Source organism: Chiloscyllium plagiosum, unplaced genomic scaffold (genome assembly GCF_037043375.1).
Source record: "Chiloscyllium plagiosum isolate Xiang-an unplaced genomic scaffold, Cpla_swu_hap1 HiC_scaffold_8, whole genome shotgun sequence".
Lineage (NCBI taxonomy): Eukaryota > Metazoa > Chordata > Chondrichthyes > Orectolobiformes > Hemiscylliidae > Chiloscyllium > Chiloscyllium plagiosum.
In genome coordinates, this window is record NW_028270146.1 from 12,321,769 (window position 1) to 12,339,832 (window position 18,064).

Genomic DNA, 18,064 nt, shown 5'->3' on the forward strand with positions numbered 1-18,064 from the left:
TTGTTAATCTAGAAACCCAGGTTATGTCTCGGGAAACTGAGTTCAAATCCTGCCATGGTGAAATTAGAATTCCAAAACTTGGAATTCAGAGCCTAATGAGCATTGTGAATCCAATGCTGCCTGTTTGGAAGTAAACACCATCTGGCTCACTAAATGTCCTTCAGGGAAAGAAACTGCCATCCTTACCTGCATGTGACTCCAGACTCACAGCAATGGTTGACTCTTAACTGTGCCCGAGGTAATAAATGGCCTCAACCTGTGAATGAATTAAAAAATAAGGAGAGTGAGAGAGGGATGTTGGTTGAGACATAAACGGTGAAAGGGACTGGAAATGAGACTCGAAGGACTGGAAAAGGAATGGAGAGATTATTCTTAAATAATTCATCCATGGACAATGGGTGTTGTTAGCAAGGTCAGCATTGAGAAGGTGAGGGTGAGTTGCCATCTTGAAAAGCTGCAGTCCATGCAGACCCACAAGCCCTTAGGGAGGGAATTCCAGGAATTTGACCCAGCAACACTAAAAGAACGACAATATATTTCCAAGTCAGGGTGGCGAGTGGCTTGGAGAGGACCTTGGGGGATGGTATTCCTATGTGTCTGTTCCTCTTGTCCCTCTGAAGGAAAATGTTTGGAACTTGCTATCGAAGGAGTCTTGATGAGTTGTTGCAGTGTGTCTTGTAGATGGCTCACCCTGTTTCGACAGTACAACTGTGGTGGAGAGAGAGAAAATTTAAGGTGGCAGATAGGATGCCAATCAAGCAGGCTGCTGAGTTGTTAAATGGTGTTCGATTGTTGTTACACTGATCTGGGCAAGAGAGGATTGTTCCATCACACTCCTGACCTGTGCCTTGTAGGTAGTGGGCAGGCTGCGGGAAGGCAAGTAGTGAAAAGAGTGCATAAGGAATGTGAAAGGAGAGACAGAGAGAGAGAGAGAGAGTGAAAGGAGAGAGATAGTGAAAGGAGAGAGAGAGAGAGGTTCTGGAGGGGTGGGAAATTAATGAACAGCAGAGAAAAATACCATGTAAAGAAAGGGGGGTGTGGGGGGGAGAGCGAGACAGCGAGAGAGAGAAAGAGAGAGAGAAAGAGAGAGAGAGAGAGAAAAGAAGTGTTCACTTCTGTCTTTTAGCTGTTTGTCTTCAGTGTGGCCCTTACCCCACCTTAGCTTCTTTTACCTTTCAATCAAGATCATTCCAAACTCACGCTCTGCTTGTGGGTTCCTGCCTTTCCTACCCGCAACACTTTCGAAAGGCACGTGATTGGCTGCTGAGAGCTTTAGTTGGGCCCTGAGATTGTGAAAAGGTTTTTAAAAATTCCTGCTGTTTAAGGGAATCCAACATTTTTCATGGTTCAAACCAGGCAGTGGACATGAAAATGATGAACACCAGCAAGTGGTTGGATTACAGGATGAGTGTGAAATAGAGAGAAATGATGTAAACCTGCTCATTCAGACAAGTGGAAAACAAATGGATCTGAAGCCAAGAATGATTCATGAATAAGTATAATTTACTTATAAAATTATCAACAAACAGCATGTAATGGACAAGCCTTGAGGACATTTGATAACAAATCAGAACAAATTACAGAAGCATAAACTGATGAGTTGTGAGAGCTCAATTTGGAATAATAATATTTTAGATTTACCTCTGGCCCCTTTCCAGGACCAACCTCATCCCTGGGGCTCCTCATAAAGTTGCTCAAATGTCTAAATTGACAGATTGTCATTTATGCCTGGATAAAACAATTGAGCCAGTATCAATTGCTATCTTGAAAAAACACATTCATAGAATTCTGATTAAGACAGAATTAGCACAGCTCTCCAACCATCTAGTCTCCTGCCTTCTCCTTGTAACTCTACTCATTCTTCTTTTCTAGATTATAATCTCACTTGTCTTGAAAGCTTTCATTAAAACTGCCTCCTCCCCCAACCCCTATGTAGGTGGCAGTATATTTCATGCCTTAACCACACACACTGCATGAGAAACTATTTCCTCACCTTATTTTCACTATAGTGCTATCTCATCAGATACTGAGTCAGGACATCAACTCTACACCCTCACCCTCCTGCAGTTCATCGCAGAAACTCTTACCTCACAACCAGCCTACCAGCCAACATTGCAGTCCCAAACACAAGGTTTCCAGATGGAATAGTTGAAAATGTTCAGTCAAAATGAAAGAATAAAGTAAAATGGATTTGTCTCCCATGGTTGCTCTGTGAGGTCATAGAGTCATAGAGATGTACAGCATGGAAACAGACCCTTTGGTCCAACTGCCCATTTCAACCAGACATCCCAACTCAATCTAGTCCCACCTGCCAGCACCCGGACCATATCCCTCCAAACCCTTCCTATTCATATACACATCCAAATGCTTCTTAAATGTTGCAATTGTACCAGCTTCTACCACATCCTCTGGCAGCTCATTCCATACACGTACCACCCTCTGCGTGAAAAAGTTGCCCCTTAGGTCTCTTTTATATCTTTCCCCTCTCACCCTAAACCTATGCCCTCTAGTTCTGGACTCCCCGACCCCAGGGAAAAGACTTTGCCGATTTACCCTACCCATGCCCCTCATAATTTTGTAAACCTCTATAAGGTCACCCTTCAGCCTCCGATGCTCCAGGGGAAACAGCCCCAGCCTGTTCAGCCTCTCCCTGTAGCTCAGATCCTCCAACCCTGGCAACATCCTTGTAAATCTTTTCTGAACCCTTTCAAGTTTCACAACATCTTTCCGATAGCAAGGAGACCAGAATTGCACGCAATATTCTAACAGTGACCTAGCCAATGTCCTGTACAGCTGCAACCTGACCTCCCAACTCCTGTACTCAATACTCTGACCAATAAAGGAAAGCATACCAAACGCATGGATTTGTTCCAGGTGCTCTGAGTTTCCTCCCAAAGTCCGAAGATGTGCAAGGTAGGTGGACTGGCCATGGTAAATTGCCCATAGTGTCTAGGGATGTGCTAGCTAGGTGGGTTAGCCACGGGGAGTGCAGGGTAACAGGGACGGGGTGGGATCTTTAGAGGTCAGTGTTGACTGAATGGGCAGCTTCCATACTGTAGGAGATTCTATGATTTAGGAATAAGGAAATAATTTGTGTGCAGTGTTTTCCAAGGCAGTGATAGATAGCTGTGTGCAAAGAGAAATTGGGGGGGTGGGGGGATGTTTGGTATCAGAGTCAAGATTAGAGTGCTGCTGGAAAAGCACAGCAGGTCAGGCAGCATCTGAGGAGCAGGAATTGTTATGTTGTGGGAAGGTGATGGGATATTGGAGATGATGATAGGTAGATTGGAGGGGATGGAGTATGGGGGAGATGATGCATAGAAATGGAGATATCTACGGTAAGGAGTTATCCAATTAGGACAGAGATGAGGAGGAATTTCTTCGTACAACGTGTAATGAATCTATGGAATCCACCTAATCCGCACATCTATAGACTGTGGGAGGAAACCGGAGTAAACCCACACAGACACGGGAAGAATGGGCAAACTCTACACAGTCACCTGAGGATGGAATCGTACCCAGGTCCCTGGCACCATGAGGCAGCAGTGCTAACCACTGAGCCACCATGCTGCCCCTTAGTGACATACTTTGTTTTATAATGCTCCTGTTAAGCGCTTTTGTTGTGTTAAAGGCAAAGTAAAATTGTTGGATGAGACCATCCTGACTTACAATGTCACCGCCATCTCCACGTCTTTGTTATTTTCAGCTGACTGAAATCGCTGAAGCTATTGGAACACTATACATTATGTCTTCACGGTAGTGTCTTTGTTACCTCCTAAATGATTCTGCAGTAGTCAAAGTGTATTTTACCAACAGCCTTTTATTTACACTCTGATGCTGCATACAGTGTTAAAAGGTATGGCACTGGAAAAGCACAGCAGGTCAGGCAGCATCCGAGGAGCAGGAGAGTCGACATTTTGAGCATAAGCCCTTCAATATTCCTGATGATCTCCAGCATCTGCAGTCCTTGCTTTCTCCTCATTGGTGTTGCATACAGTCATTGAGCTACACTAGTTCAGGGTGTTTCCTCTATTAGGTTTCCCTTACCTCTCTGTCCTAGTCATGGGATGATACATTACCATTCTACCAGGAACCTGTGGGCTGATTCTATTAAACCATTACCCCACAGGCAACAAGAGCAGGTCTGAGTCTAGATCAATATCTCTGAAATCTCAAGCATCGCAGCTCTGTAAGGACTCACCAAAATATGAAGTTATTACCTCTTCTGGGCAACTAGGGTGGACAATAACTTGACTTTGCCAACATCACCTATCGTTGTAACGATGCTGCTCCTTTAACAAGGTTATATTGTCCTTGGCTTTGTAGAGGGTTGTAAAGGCAAAGGTTTTGATATTTCTAGAATTATCTACTTGACAATGAAAGGAGAGTGGCCAGTTCTCCCAGTTCAGGGTTTGGTTTGGTTTGGTTTTTATTTGCAGCTATTGGTTAAGTTTTAGCTGGGAACCCAAAGAATCAGGTCCATGCTGATCCTCTCTCTCTGTCTGACATCTCTCCTGTAAGAACCTACGTTTGATTTTATCTTTTTTTTGCCGAAGGAGTGTTTAAGGGGATGTTGCAGCTATTTGGAACAGTATCATTAAGTTGTGATAGAGTCAATTGGGTTTTTAGATAGGTTGAGTTAATCTAAATTCAGTGCTCTGTTGTATGTGTTTCATTCACTGGCCTGTAAATCAATCCTGTTTTGTTTTGAACCCTAAGACCTTACCATTATATGTATAAGTCCTGCTAAGATTTGCTTTCCCAAAATGCAGCACCTCACATTTCTCTGAATTAAACTCCATCTGCCACTTCTCACCCCATTGGCCCATCTGGTCCAGATCCTGTTGTAATCTGAGGTAACCCTCTTCGCTGTGCACTGCACCTCCAATTTTGGTGTCATCTGCAAACTTACTAACTGTCCCTCTTATGCTCGCATCCAAATCATTTATGTAAATGACAAAAAGTAGAGGACCCAGCACCAATCCTTGTGGCACTCCACTGGTCACAGGCCTCCAGTCTGAAAAACAACCCTCCACCATCACCCTCTGTCTTCTACCTTTGAGCCAGTTCTGTATCCAAATGGCTCGTTCTCCCTGTATTCAGATTCAGGGGATGGTTTAATCAGATCCCATGTGGAACCAGACCCTCAGACATCACCATGGAGACTAATCAACATGGGATGTAGAGGGTAGGATGTGAATCTATGCAGTGAATTTCACTTGGCTGCGGGCATTGAGGTGGTGGGAAGGGTTGTGGGGAGTGAGGGGGGAAATGGGTGGGGATGTTGAAGCAGTACAACCAGTTCCACCTTCCATCCCTCTTTCCCAACAATCCTGAAAATCTTTCTTTGCCCAGCCTGTCAGAGACTGTGACTGTGGTTCACTCCTGGGAAGAGGGAAGTTTTTTTTTAGTTAATGGGATGTGAGCCAGCATGGTGGGATGGCACTACTGCCTCACAGTGCTATGGACCCAGGTTCGATTCCACTCTCGGGCGACTGTCTGTGTCGAGTTTGCACATTCTCCCCGTGTCTGCGTGGGTTTCCTCCGGGTGCTCCGGTTTCCTCCCACAGTCCAATGATGCGCAGGTCAGGTAGGTTGACCATGCTAAATTGCCCCATAGTGTCTAGGGATGTGTAGGTTAGGTGGATAACTATGGGGAATGAAGTGACAGGGGGGATCTGGGTGGGATGCTGTTCAGAAATTCAGTGTAGATTTGACGGGCTGAATAGCCTATTTCCATACTTTAGGGATTCTATGTTCATTTATTGCCCAGAGGGCAGTTAAGAGTCAACCAAATTGCTATAGGTCTGGACAAGTGTAGGCCAGACTGAGTAAGGATTTCCTTCCCTAAAAGATGTGAGTGAATTAGGTGGATTTAGCAATCAACAGAGCTTAATCTGATGAAGGGCTCCTGCCCGAAACATCGATTCTCCTGCTCCTCAGATGCTGCCTGACCTGCTGTGTTTTTCTAGCACCACTTTAATCTTGACTCTGATCTCCAGAATCTGCAGTCCTCACTTTTACCTAACAGAGCTTATATGTCTGCCATTATACCAGATCTTTAAAAATGTAAATTTCACCATCTGATCTGGTGGGATTTGTATCCCAGTTGCCAGAACATTAACCTGAGGCGTTTAAATTACTAGTCCAGTGATATTACCACAATGCACTACTTTCCTTCAAAGAGGTTAGTCACCAAGGAAGGCTGATCGAGCTTGTTTAATATCTCACCTTAAAAGGAGCACCTCTATTTGCACTCAGTTTTGCCGATCTGAATCATGAGCTTAATTCTGTAGAGTGGGCCTGAACCCATGTCATTTGCAGAAACATATTACTGTATACCCTGAGTGTACCGGCTCAATCTCCATAGTTATGTGACCTTCCCCTGTACTGTAGTGTGCAGTTCTCTGGCAGTCATTAAACACACATCACCTGAAACACAATGTCAGAGTGGTGCAGCTGAGAACGTGTGAGTTTTCAGAGCTAAAGGAAAGGCAAGGAAGAAGTAAAATACAACTTTGAATTCCTGGATGAATCAGAATGAGTGAATTTCCATTTCCTGTTGCTGTCAGGAGACGTGAGACAAATTAGAATTTTCTTCCACTCTAAGTGGTAGATGTATGAAATTGCTACATAATTATTTTAAATTGAGAATATAAAAGTTCCAATCCTGTTTTCACTGAGGAGCAGAACAAACACAGAGGGAAGGTTTTGCAGGTTTAGAAGACATAGTTTGAGCCTCATTTCAATGTTGCTTATAAGTGGCATTTTGTTTTCAATATCAGCACTGAAAGGGAGAGGGAATCTTGCTAATATATAATTATATGAAATATGATATATTTAGCTGGACTCTGAGATTTCAAAACTGAAAGATGTCATCATCGGGGATAGTAAACAGCTTGAACTGTAGATGCTGGAAATCAAAAATAAAGTCAGAAACTGCTGGAAAAACTCAGCAGGTCTGACAACATCTCTGGTGGGAAAACAGAGTTAACGCTTTGGGTCCAGTGATGTTCAGAACATTCTGAAGAGTGGTTACTGGATCTGAAACATTGATTCTGATTTCTCTCCATAGATGCTGCCAGAATGGCTGAGATTTTTTTCCAGAAATTTCTGATTTTGTTTCATCAGGGATAAGTTGGCCTTAAGCATAAGTGATCCTGCTGTGAGAGCACATCTGCTGAGGGAAGAGATATATACTCAAGAAACCGGTCAACAGCTGCAGAAGCTCTGAAGTTGTCAGAATCATCAACTATATTGTATTAACAGGAGATGATGCTTTGCATCACGCTGAGAGATGGTCCATGCTGAAGAAAAATAACTGATTGGGAAAAAGAAAGAAATATTTTCAGAACAACCAGCAAAAAATATCACTGCAGGGCGGCACGGTGGCACAGTGATTAGCACTGCTGTCTCACAGTGCCAGAGACCCGGGTTCAATTCCCGCCTCAGGCGACTCTCTGTGTGGAGTTTGTACATTTTCCACGTGTCTACGTGGGTTTCCTCCGGGTGCTCCGGTTTCCTCCCACAATCCAAAAATGTGCAGGTTAGATGAATTGACCTGGCTAAATTGCCCGTAGTGTTAGGTGAAGGGTTAAATGTAGGGGAATGGGTCTGGGTGGGTTGCGCTTCGGCGGGTCGGGGTTGACTTGTTGGGCCAAAGGGCCTGTTTCCACACTGTAAGTAATCTAATCTAATCTAAATAAAAAAACACCAAGCTAGAGACAAGGAAAACAAGTCTAGAAAGATCACTGCTGGGGAGATGTCAGCTAATGATGCTGTGAACCACTTTTTACCAGATAAGAGTTGAAATTGTCAAGTGTAAATGTGATAAATGATTTGTGCTCGTTAGGATGATGGTTGCAGGAGAGAATGCAGAGAACATGAAGTGCCTGCTATATGCTGATTCTTCAGCCAATATTGTGATCTGTGCAAAGTGATTGAAATCACAGATTAAGAAGGAAGGCCTTGAAAGTAATATTGAGGTTCTGTGGTAGAATAAGACCCATCCCAAGAGGACAAATGAAGCTGAGAGCCCAATGCACTGAAAGAATGAAGATCTAGAGCTCCAGATCATAGACCTTAAACAAAAATCTATTCATTTCAGTTGAAGAAAGTCTAAAATTTGAACCAGTGACAGGCAACACTCCAGAAGAGATTTGAAACATATTGGAATTGACTGCCAATTGGATTACAAGAAGTGTTTTTACAGGTCTTGGATATCATCCTGGTGAAAATCATCTCAGAGTGAATGAGAATTTGAGCCTGATGCCATATCTAACCAAGAGAGTTGTCTTCAAGTTCAACCTGAAAGACAAATTAGAGGACCTGGAAAAGAAGGGAGTCTACAAAAAAGTGTCAACTCCTACAGACTACATGAGCCGTGAGGGAGCAGTCATCAAACTGGGAAACTGACAGAATACATAGATCGAAATTATCTTGCTTAGGCTACAAAGGGGTCTCACCACCACAAGCCAATCATTGAAGGAACTTTGCAATAACGTTCCAATGCAAGAGGTCTTTATTACCATCAAAGGATGGTGGTTGTCGAGTGACACTGGCTAGATGTAGCATATTTCTAATTACACTCTGGGTGCCAATCAAAATAGTTGCACATTCATTGGCCTTTCCATTGGTTGAGAAGAACATCAAGCCAGACTGCAGATAGTCAGTGACCTTCCCAGAGAAAGAGCTATCGGCAATGATCAGTTGCTTGTTAATGTGAAGGCACAATAGAAAAGGATAGTTGAAAAAAGAATCAGATATGGCATCAGGCTCAAATCTTCAGGTTATTAATTAATCCAATCACAAGAATGATTCAAGGATGAAGGGCTTGTCACATGAGGAAATGTTGAGGTCTCTGGGTCTGTACTCAAAAGAGTTTAGAAGGATTGGGGTGGGAGGGTTTGATCTAATTGTAATTTACAGAATACTGAGAGGCCCAGATAGAGTGGACGTGGAAAAGAGGTTTCCACCAGTAGTAGAGACTAGGACCTGGGGGAGCAGCCTCAGAGTGAATGGACAACACGTTAGAACTGAGATGAAGAGGAATTTCTTCAGCCAGAGGGTGGTGAATCTGTGAAACTCAATTCTACAGAAGGCTGTGGAGGCCAAGTCATTGAGTGTATTTAAGACAGAAGTAGATAGGTTCTTGATTGTAAGGGGATCAAAAGTGACATGGAGATGGCAGAAATATGTGTTGAGAAACATATCAGCTGTAAAAAAATGGTGGGTTGATGGGGTGAATGACCTAATTCTGCTCCTATATCTTATGATATTAATGTCAATCGGTAACACTACACGTGCACATCCTGTTGAGTGTGAAATCAACAACTGCAGATAAGATTGGCCAGTGAGTGAAACAAAAACAGAAACTGCTGGAGAAACTCGACAGATCTGTCAGCATCAATGAGGAGAAAGCAGAATTAACATTTTGATTAGTTGTGATGCTGTCAGTATGGAAGTTTTGAGTTATCAAGAAAGTCTGTATCAGCTAGGACTTTTTTTACTAGAGCACAGGAGGTTGAGAGGTGACCTGATAGAAGTTTATAAAATAATGAGAGGAGCAGATAAAGTTAATGGTCAATGTCTTTTCTTTGGGTTGTGGGATTTCAAGTCAAGGGGGCACATTTTTAAGGTGAGAGCAGAGAGATTTAAAAAAGACATGACAGCAAATATTTTACACAGAGAATGGTTCGTGTGTGGAATGAACTTCCTGAGGAAGCGGTGGATGTGGGTACAGTTACAACGTTTAAAAGAATTGAATTGAATTTGAATTTATTGTCACGTGTACTGAGGCACAGTGAAAAGCTTTGTCTTGTGAGCAATACAGGCAGATCATAGAGTTAAGTAGCAGAGATAAGTAAATAATAGGTAAACAGCGGCAAAAACAAAAACACAGGTACAGGCGAATGCTAAGAGTTTGTGAGTCCATTCAGTATTCTAACAACAGTAAAGTAGAAGCTGTTTCGAAACCAGCTGGTGCGTGTGTTCAGGCTTCTGTACCTTCTCCCCAGTGCCAGAGGTTGTAGAGAAACATTGCCAGGTGGGATGGATCTTTAAGAATGCTGGCGGCCTTCTCTTGACAGCGGGTCTGGTAGATGGATTCTATAGATGGGAGGTTGGCCTTTGTAATTGTCTGGGCCAAGTTCACCACTCTCTGTAACTGTCTCCGATCTTGACTGGTTCAGCTGCCATACCAGGTAGTGATACGTCCAGACAGAATGCTCTCGATGGCTCATCTATAAAAGTTGGCGAGGGTATTCATTGTCATGGCAAATTCCCTCAGCTGCCTGAGGAAGAAGAGACGTTGTTGGGCCTTTGTAACCAGTGCATCCACATGAAGAGTCCAAGAAAGCTCGTTGTGGATGACCACTCCCAGGAGCTTGACACTCTCCACTCATTCCACCTCTGTGCTGTTAATGTGTAGGGGGAATGAGTAACATCCCTCTGAAAATCAATAATGAGTTCCTTAGTTTTGCCGACATTGAGAACTAGGTTGTTCTCAGTGCACCATTTTTGCAGGTCTTCCATCTCCCGTCTGTAGTCTGTTTCATCTGAGATTTGACTGATTATGGTGGAGTCATCAGTCATTAGTCTAGTAGACAGAAGTCATTTGGATAAGTACATGAATACTGAAAATGTATTGCTGGAAAAGCGCAGCAGGTCAGGCAGCATCCAAGGAGCAGGGGAATCGACGTTTCAGGCATGAGTCCTTCTTCAGGAAAGGCTCATGCCCGAAATGTCGATTCTCCTGCTCCTTGGATGCTGCCTGACCTGCTGCGCTTTTCCAGCAACACATTTTCAGCTCTAATCTCAGGCATCTGCAGTCCTCACTTTCTTCCTAAATACATGAATAGGAAAGGTTTGTAGGAATATGAGCCAAGAGCAGGCATGTAGGACTGGTTTAGTTTGGGATTATGTTCAGCATGGACTGGTTGGACCAAAGGGTCTGTTTCCGTGCTCTATGAATCTATGACTCTAAGAGTCACCGGACTCAAAACATTAACTCTGCTTTCTCTCCACGGGTGCAGCCAGACTGCTGAGTTTCTCCAGAAATTTCTGCTTATGAAGCAATCAAACCATCTAGTTTGAAACTTTCATCTGGTTAAAGTGATATTCAACAGGGCATTGGAAGATAATTTGGATGGAATTAGTGTGCATGGTATGGAGAAAAGGCAGGATTAGACTGGCATAAGATGCTCAGTTAAAGGACGGGTGCAGGCATGATCAGTTGTAACAATTCTGTGATTCTGTGAAAAAGTGATCATGGATTACAACCAGAAGCTGATGTGACTGCCAGGGAGACCTTGCCAAATACAGCTGAAGCTAAGCAAGAAAAAGATGCAAGTGAAGATGCATCATCAGGTATTAACAACAAATATATTTCACCCAGATTAGATTAGATTAGATTAGATTAGATTAGATTACTTACAGTGTGGAAACAGGCCCTTCGGCCCAACAAGTCCACACCGATCCGCCAAAGCGCAACCCACCCAAACCCATTCACCTACATTTACCCCTCCTGAGAAAGTGAGAGTGGTAGCAGGGGTGCAGCGAGCAACTGATGGGGAAGAAATGCAATGACTTATTGGATCTGTGAACTGTTCAGCAAGGTTCTTATCTAATTTGTCATCAGAGTGTGCATCTCTAAGAAGGTCAATGTTAAGGTTATACGGTGGTAATGGGGCACGGCACAAGAAGCAGCTTTCACTATGATCAAACAACTAGTGGAAACAACACCAGTGCTGAGACACTATAACCTCAAGAATGCAATCACCTTATAGGGTATGACAGTGAGACCAGGCTTGGAGCTATCATGCAAAGTGAATTTGCAGTCAGAGTGGTGGTATACACTGAATGATGCTTGACTCAAATAGGAAGGAGATGCTGTCTTTGCTCATGAGCATTGTAACCAGAAACTGTTTTGGAGAGACAAAGTGGCAATAGTATCTGACTACAAACCACTTCAAACCATCTTTTTCAAACTATCTTTCTGCTCCATAGGTATCAGCAATGAATGTTACTTTGTTTGAGCTTTGAAATTCTCCCAGTTTGGCTGGGTAAGAGTGACAGTTGCAGGGTGGGTGAGATAGCTCAATGTGGAAAAGAGGATTCCTCTTGTTTGTGAATCTGGAACCATGTATCACTATTTTTTTAAATTAGCAGTCACCCATTTAAGAAAGAAATAAAGAATTTTGTCCTTCTCACAGATGGTTGTGAGTCTTTCTTAAAAGATTCTGGAAGCGGCACCTTGAATATTTTTAAGGCAGAAGTAGATAGATTCTCGATAAAGAGAAGAGTGAAAGATTGTGGAATGTCAGCACGACAGGAGTATCCAGACCAGCTTTGATCTTATTGAATAGTGGAAAACACCAAAGTGGAAGAATGAGTGAATTGCTGTGTTCAAATACAGAGTCATAGAATCATACGGCATGGATACAGACTCTTTGGTCCAACTTGTCCATGCTGACCAGATATCCTAAACTGACTTACTCCCATTTGCCAGTACTTGGCTAAAATCCCTCCAAACCCTTCCTATTTCTAATCCAAACTGCTAAATCACCCTCAATCCCATGCCTCCGCATTTTCTCCAGCAGTCTACCATGTGGAACCTTATCAAAGGCTTTACTGAAATCCATATACACCACGTCAACTGCCCTCCCCTCATCTACATGCTTGGTCACCTTCTCAAAAACCTCAATGAGGTTTATGAGACATGACCTGCCCTTGACAAAACCATGTTGACTATCTCCAATCAAATTGATGCTTGCTAAATGATTATAAATCTGATCTCTTATAATCCTTTCCAAAACTTCTCCTACAACACACGTAAGGCTTACTGGTCTATAATTGCCTGGGTTATCTCTACTGCCCTACTTGAATAAGAACCCAACATTTGCAATCCTCCATTTCTCTGGTACTAAATCTGTAGTCAATGACGACTTAAAGATCAAGGCCAAAGGCTCCGCCACCTCCTCCCTAACTTCCCAGAGAATCCTCGGATAAATCCCATCCAGTCCAGGGGATTTTTCTACTTTCACACGTTCTAGAATTGATAACACCTCTTCCTTACTAACCTTAATCCTTTCTAGTCTAATATCTCGTACCTCATTCTTCTCCTCTACAATATTATCCTTTTGCTGAGTGAAAACAGACGAGAAATATTCATTTAGCACCTCTCTGATCTCCACAGGGTCCACACTCAACTTTCCACTTCTGTCTTTGACTGGACCTATTCCTATCCTAGTTATCCTTTTATTCCTCACATACCTAGAGAAAGCTCTAGGGTTCTCCTTTATTCTACTTGCTAAAGATTGCTCACGTCTCCTCCTTGCTCTTCTTAACTCTCTCTTTAAATCCTTCCCAGCTAATCTGTAACTCTCCATTGCCTCATCTCAACTATCTCATCTCAACGTAACATAAGCCTTTGCTTAACAAGAGATGCAATTTCTTTAGTAAACCACGGTTCCCTCACCTTAATGCTTCTTCCCTGCCTGACAGGGACATACCTATCAAGGACACACAATAGTTGTTCCTTAAACCAGCTCCACATTTCGATTCGTACCCATCCCCTGCATTTTGCTACCATTCTATGCATCCCCAAGTCTTGCCTAATCACATTATAATTGCTCTTCCCCCATCTATAACTCTTGCCCTGTGGCATGTAACTATCCTCTCCATCACAAAACTAATCGTAACCGAATTATGGTCACTCTTTCCAAAATGCTCACCTACCACTAAATCAAACACCTGGCCTGGTTCATTACCACGTACCAGATCCAGTGTGGCCTGCCCTTGTCAGCCCTTCGACATGCTGTGTCAGGGAGCCCACCTGCACCCATTGGACAAAAACTGATCCATCCAACATATTAGAGTGAAAGCATTTCCAGTCAATGTTGGGGAAGTTAAGGTCCCCCATAATGACCGGGGAGAAAGTGAGGTCTGCAGATGCTGGAGATCAGAGATGGAAAGGTGTTGCTGTAAAAGCGCAGCAGGTCAGGCAGCATCTAGGGAACAGGAGAATCGACGTTTCAGGCATTAGCTCTAGGGTTCACCTGAAGAAGGGCTAATGCCCGAAACGTCGATTCTCCTGTTCCCTAGATGCTGCCTGACCTGCTGCGCTTTTCCAGCAACACATTTCCACCCCCATAATGACCACCCTGGTCCTTTTACTCCTACCCAGAATTGTTTTGCCAATCCTCACTTTTGACTCACTCATTCCCACTCATCCTCAATCATCCCCACTTCTGACCTTATGAGGGAAGGTCATTGATGAAGCAGCTGAAGATGGATGGGCCTAGGACACTACTCTGAGGAAATCCTACAGAGATGTCCTGGAGCTGAGATGACTGACCTCCAACATTCACAACATATTCCTATATGCCAGGCATGACTTCAATGAGAGAAGAGTTTGCCTCTGATACCCATTAATCCCAGTTTTGCCAAGGCTCCTTAATGGCACACTCAGTCAATGCGGCCTTGGAGTGCTGTCACTCTCACCATTTAAAAAGTAATAAGAGGGACTGTCTCACACGAATCATTTTGAAGTGCTTTGGCATGTCTCATGGATGTGAAAGGTGCTTTATAAATACAAGTTCTCCCTGCTCAAGGATTTGAAGAAAAGTACTAAATAAAGCATTTATTTAGGCCTAACCATCTTTACCATTAACCAGAAACTCAACTGGACTCACCAAATAAACACAGTGGCTACAAAAGCAGCAGCAAATAACTCATCTCCTGACTCCCCAAAGCATGTGCACCATCTTCAAGGCACAAGTCAGGGGTGCTTTTAGATTAGATTAGATTACTTACAGTGTGGAAACAGGCCATTCGGCCCAACAAGTCAACACCGCCCCGCCGAAGCGCAACCCACCCATACCCCTACCTTTATCCCTTTCCTAACACTACGGGCAATTTAGCATGGCCAATTCACCTGACCTGCACATCTTTGGACTATGGGAGGAAACCGGAGCACCCGGAGGAAACCCACGCAGACACGGGAAGAACGTGCAAACTCCACACAGTCAGTCGCCTGAGGCGGGAATTGAACCCGGGTCTCTGGCGCTGTGAGGCAGCAGTGCTAACCACTGTGCCACCGTGCCGCCCACAGATGCTGTGGGATACTCTCCACTTGCCTGGATGGATGCAGCTCTAACAACACTCAGAAAGCTTGACATCATCCAGGACAAAGCAGCCTACTGCTCAAGGATTTGAAAAATGCTAAATAAAGTTACTGCTTATGTGTGTGTGTAAACTACATGGAAGAGTGTTGGAAGCAGGTTTATCAGGAATGTTCAAAAGGAAATTGAATAAAATCCTGTAATTGGAACAGTCAGGCCTGGGAGTGAGGTCATCTGAGAACTCCCAGAGTTATGATGGGCCAAGTGTGATACTCTGAGCTTGCAGTCAGTCTGGCTGTTGGTTTGCCATCAGTTGATTTTCTTCACTGGCTGACACCAGTTTTAATGATGAGGGAAGGTCATGTGCCTCATTGCCTCGTGAGTCACAAGGTTATAAGTTAAAGTCTACTCTCATCAATTTGGCTAACAGCCCTTCATAATGAAAATTTTTAAAATGGGATCTTGCTGTGCATAGCTTGGCCACACCAGATCACCTGACCGGTTGCAGAGCGCTTTGGAAACTGTGAGCGGTGCTATGTAGATGCATGTTCTTCCTTTTTGCTGAGGAACCCAGTTCCTCCCCGTCACTCTGTGGAAAGTTTGCAACCTGTGGATTTGCTGCTGGGAGACAGGTGCCAGGCAATAGGGTCAGGAGGAGGCCATTCAGCCCTCCAAATCGATCAGCCATTCTGCCAAATCATGGCTGATTTTCTGCTCAACACTATTTTGCCACACTCTCTCCATCTCCCTTGGTGTCCTTAATACCCAAGGTCACTACCAGCAGTGCTGAGGAAGGGTCACTGAACCCAAAACATTAATGCCACTTTCTTTCCACAGATGCTGCCAGACCTGCTGAGTTTTCTCAACAATTTCTGTTTTGGTCACTAACATGGAACAGTGAATTCCACAGGGGACTAGCTGCATGATCCAGGACATGTTAGAGTTTAAATAATTACAGCAATAAGTAAACAGCTTTAGAGAAATTTCCAGGGCTTGAGTCACAATTGAAGGCATTTAATCCTAAAAACAACAAAGGTGGTCTGACAACCGACAGGAAAGCTAAACTGTTGGAAGTCCAGCTGGAGCATAATGGCTCGGACTCATTCCTGGAGGGAGGAGTTCGGCAAAAATAAGAACCAGGAGCTGGAGTAGGGCTCTCAGACCTTCAGGTCTGCTTCACCATTCAACAGTCAAGGCTGATCTTCTGTCATAAGTCTATTTTCCTACAATGACCCCTACCCTTTCATTCACTTGAGATTCTAATCAGAGAAATTCTGCACTTTTGGAATACTGATGAAGGAAGGATGTTGTGAAACTTGAAAGGGTTCAGAAAAGACTTAGAAGGATGTTGCCAGGGTTGGAGGGTTTGACCTATAGAGAGAGAGAGAGACTGAATAGGCTGGGGCTATTCTCCCTAGAACTTCAGAGGTTGAGGGGTGAGCTTATACAAGTTTGTAAAATCATGGGGGACATGGATACAGTGAATAGCCAAGATCTTTTCTCTGGGGTGGGAGAGCCCAAAACTAGAGGGGCTTTAAGGTGAGAGGGGAAAGATTTAACAGGAACATAAGGGGCAACTTTTTCACGCAGAGGATGGTGGGTGTATTGAATGAGTTGCCAGAGGAAGTGGAGGAGGCTGGTCCAATTACAGCATTTAAAAGGCATCTGGATGTGTATATGAATAGGAAGGGTACAGAGGGATATGGGCCAAATGCTGGCAAATGGGACTAGATTAATTAGGATATCTGGTCAGCATGGACACATTGGACGAAAAGGATTAGTTTCTGTGCTGTACAACTCTATGACTCCAAGGGTCTATTATCAGCACCTTGATATATTTTCATCAGAATATTTTGGACGGTGGGCACTACTGAAAATCCTGACAACTGATTTGTGACACACGTAGAATTTGGGGTCAAGAGTGTGGAGTTGGAAAAGCATAGCAGTCAGGCAGCATCCGAGGAGCAGGAAAATCGACGTTTCAGGCAGAAGCCCTTCATCAAAAAGCCCTTCCTGATGAAGGGCTTTCATCCGAAACGTAAATTTTTCTGGACCTCGGATGCTGCCTGACCTGCTGTGCTTTTCCAGCACCACACTCTTGACTCTAATCTCCAGCATCTGCAGTCCTCACTTTCGCCTTACACGTAGAATTTGGCCAAGCTCATGCCCGAAACGTCGATTCTCCTGCTCCTTGGATGCTGCCTGACCTGCTGCGCTTTTCCAGCAACACATTTTCAGCTCAGGTCAGGTTATGCCAACCAAGAGTCTGTCGGGAAAATACTTCAAACCACATTCCAGTGACTCAGCAGAAAAACACAAGGCAGTGCTGAGGGACTGCCTCACTGTCAGAAGCTCTCTCAAGTATGGCACTGGAAAAGCACAGCAGGTCAGGCAGCATCTGCAGAGCTGGAGAGTAGAAGTTTTGGGCATAAATCCTTTATCAGGAATGGGGGTGCGCAAGGGGCCTGAAAGATAAGTGGGAAGGGGCTGGGGGCTGGGGCTGGGGGGAAGGTAGCTGGGAAGGCAATAGATAGATGAAGGCAATGGCTATAGGCTGGAATGGAGGGTGGGAAGGTGGGAAAGACCAGCACATAGTCAATGGGCTGAGTGGCCTCCTCCTGCGTCTTATTGCGTGGGATCTTGCTGTACCGACATGGCATATCACATTTCCTACAGTGCAATAGGGAGTAGACTTTCACCTCACCACTCCCACCCCCACTCCCAGAGAAGCCCCCTCCTCAGTAATAAATAAAGCAAAGAACTGCGGATGCCGAGGTCTGAAAGGCAAACAGGAATTGCTGGAGAAACTCAGCAGGTCTGGCATCTTCTGAGAGTGGAGGTGTTCTTTATCAGAGAGTGGAAGGTCAGAAGGGACAGTAAATAACCCTCAAGCGGTAGGATCAGGAATCCCTCATTGATGAAGCGCTGTGAGAAGTCCCGAC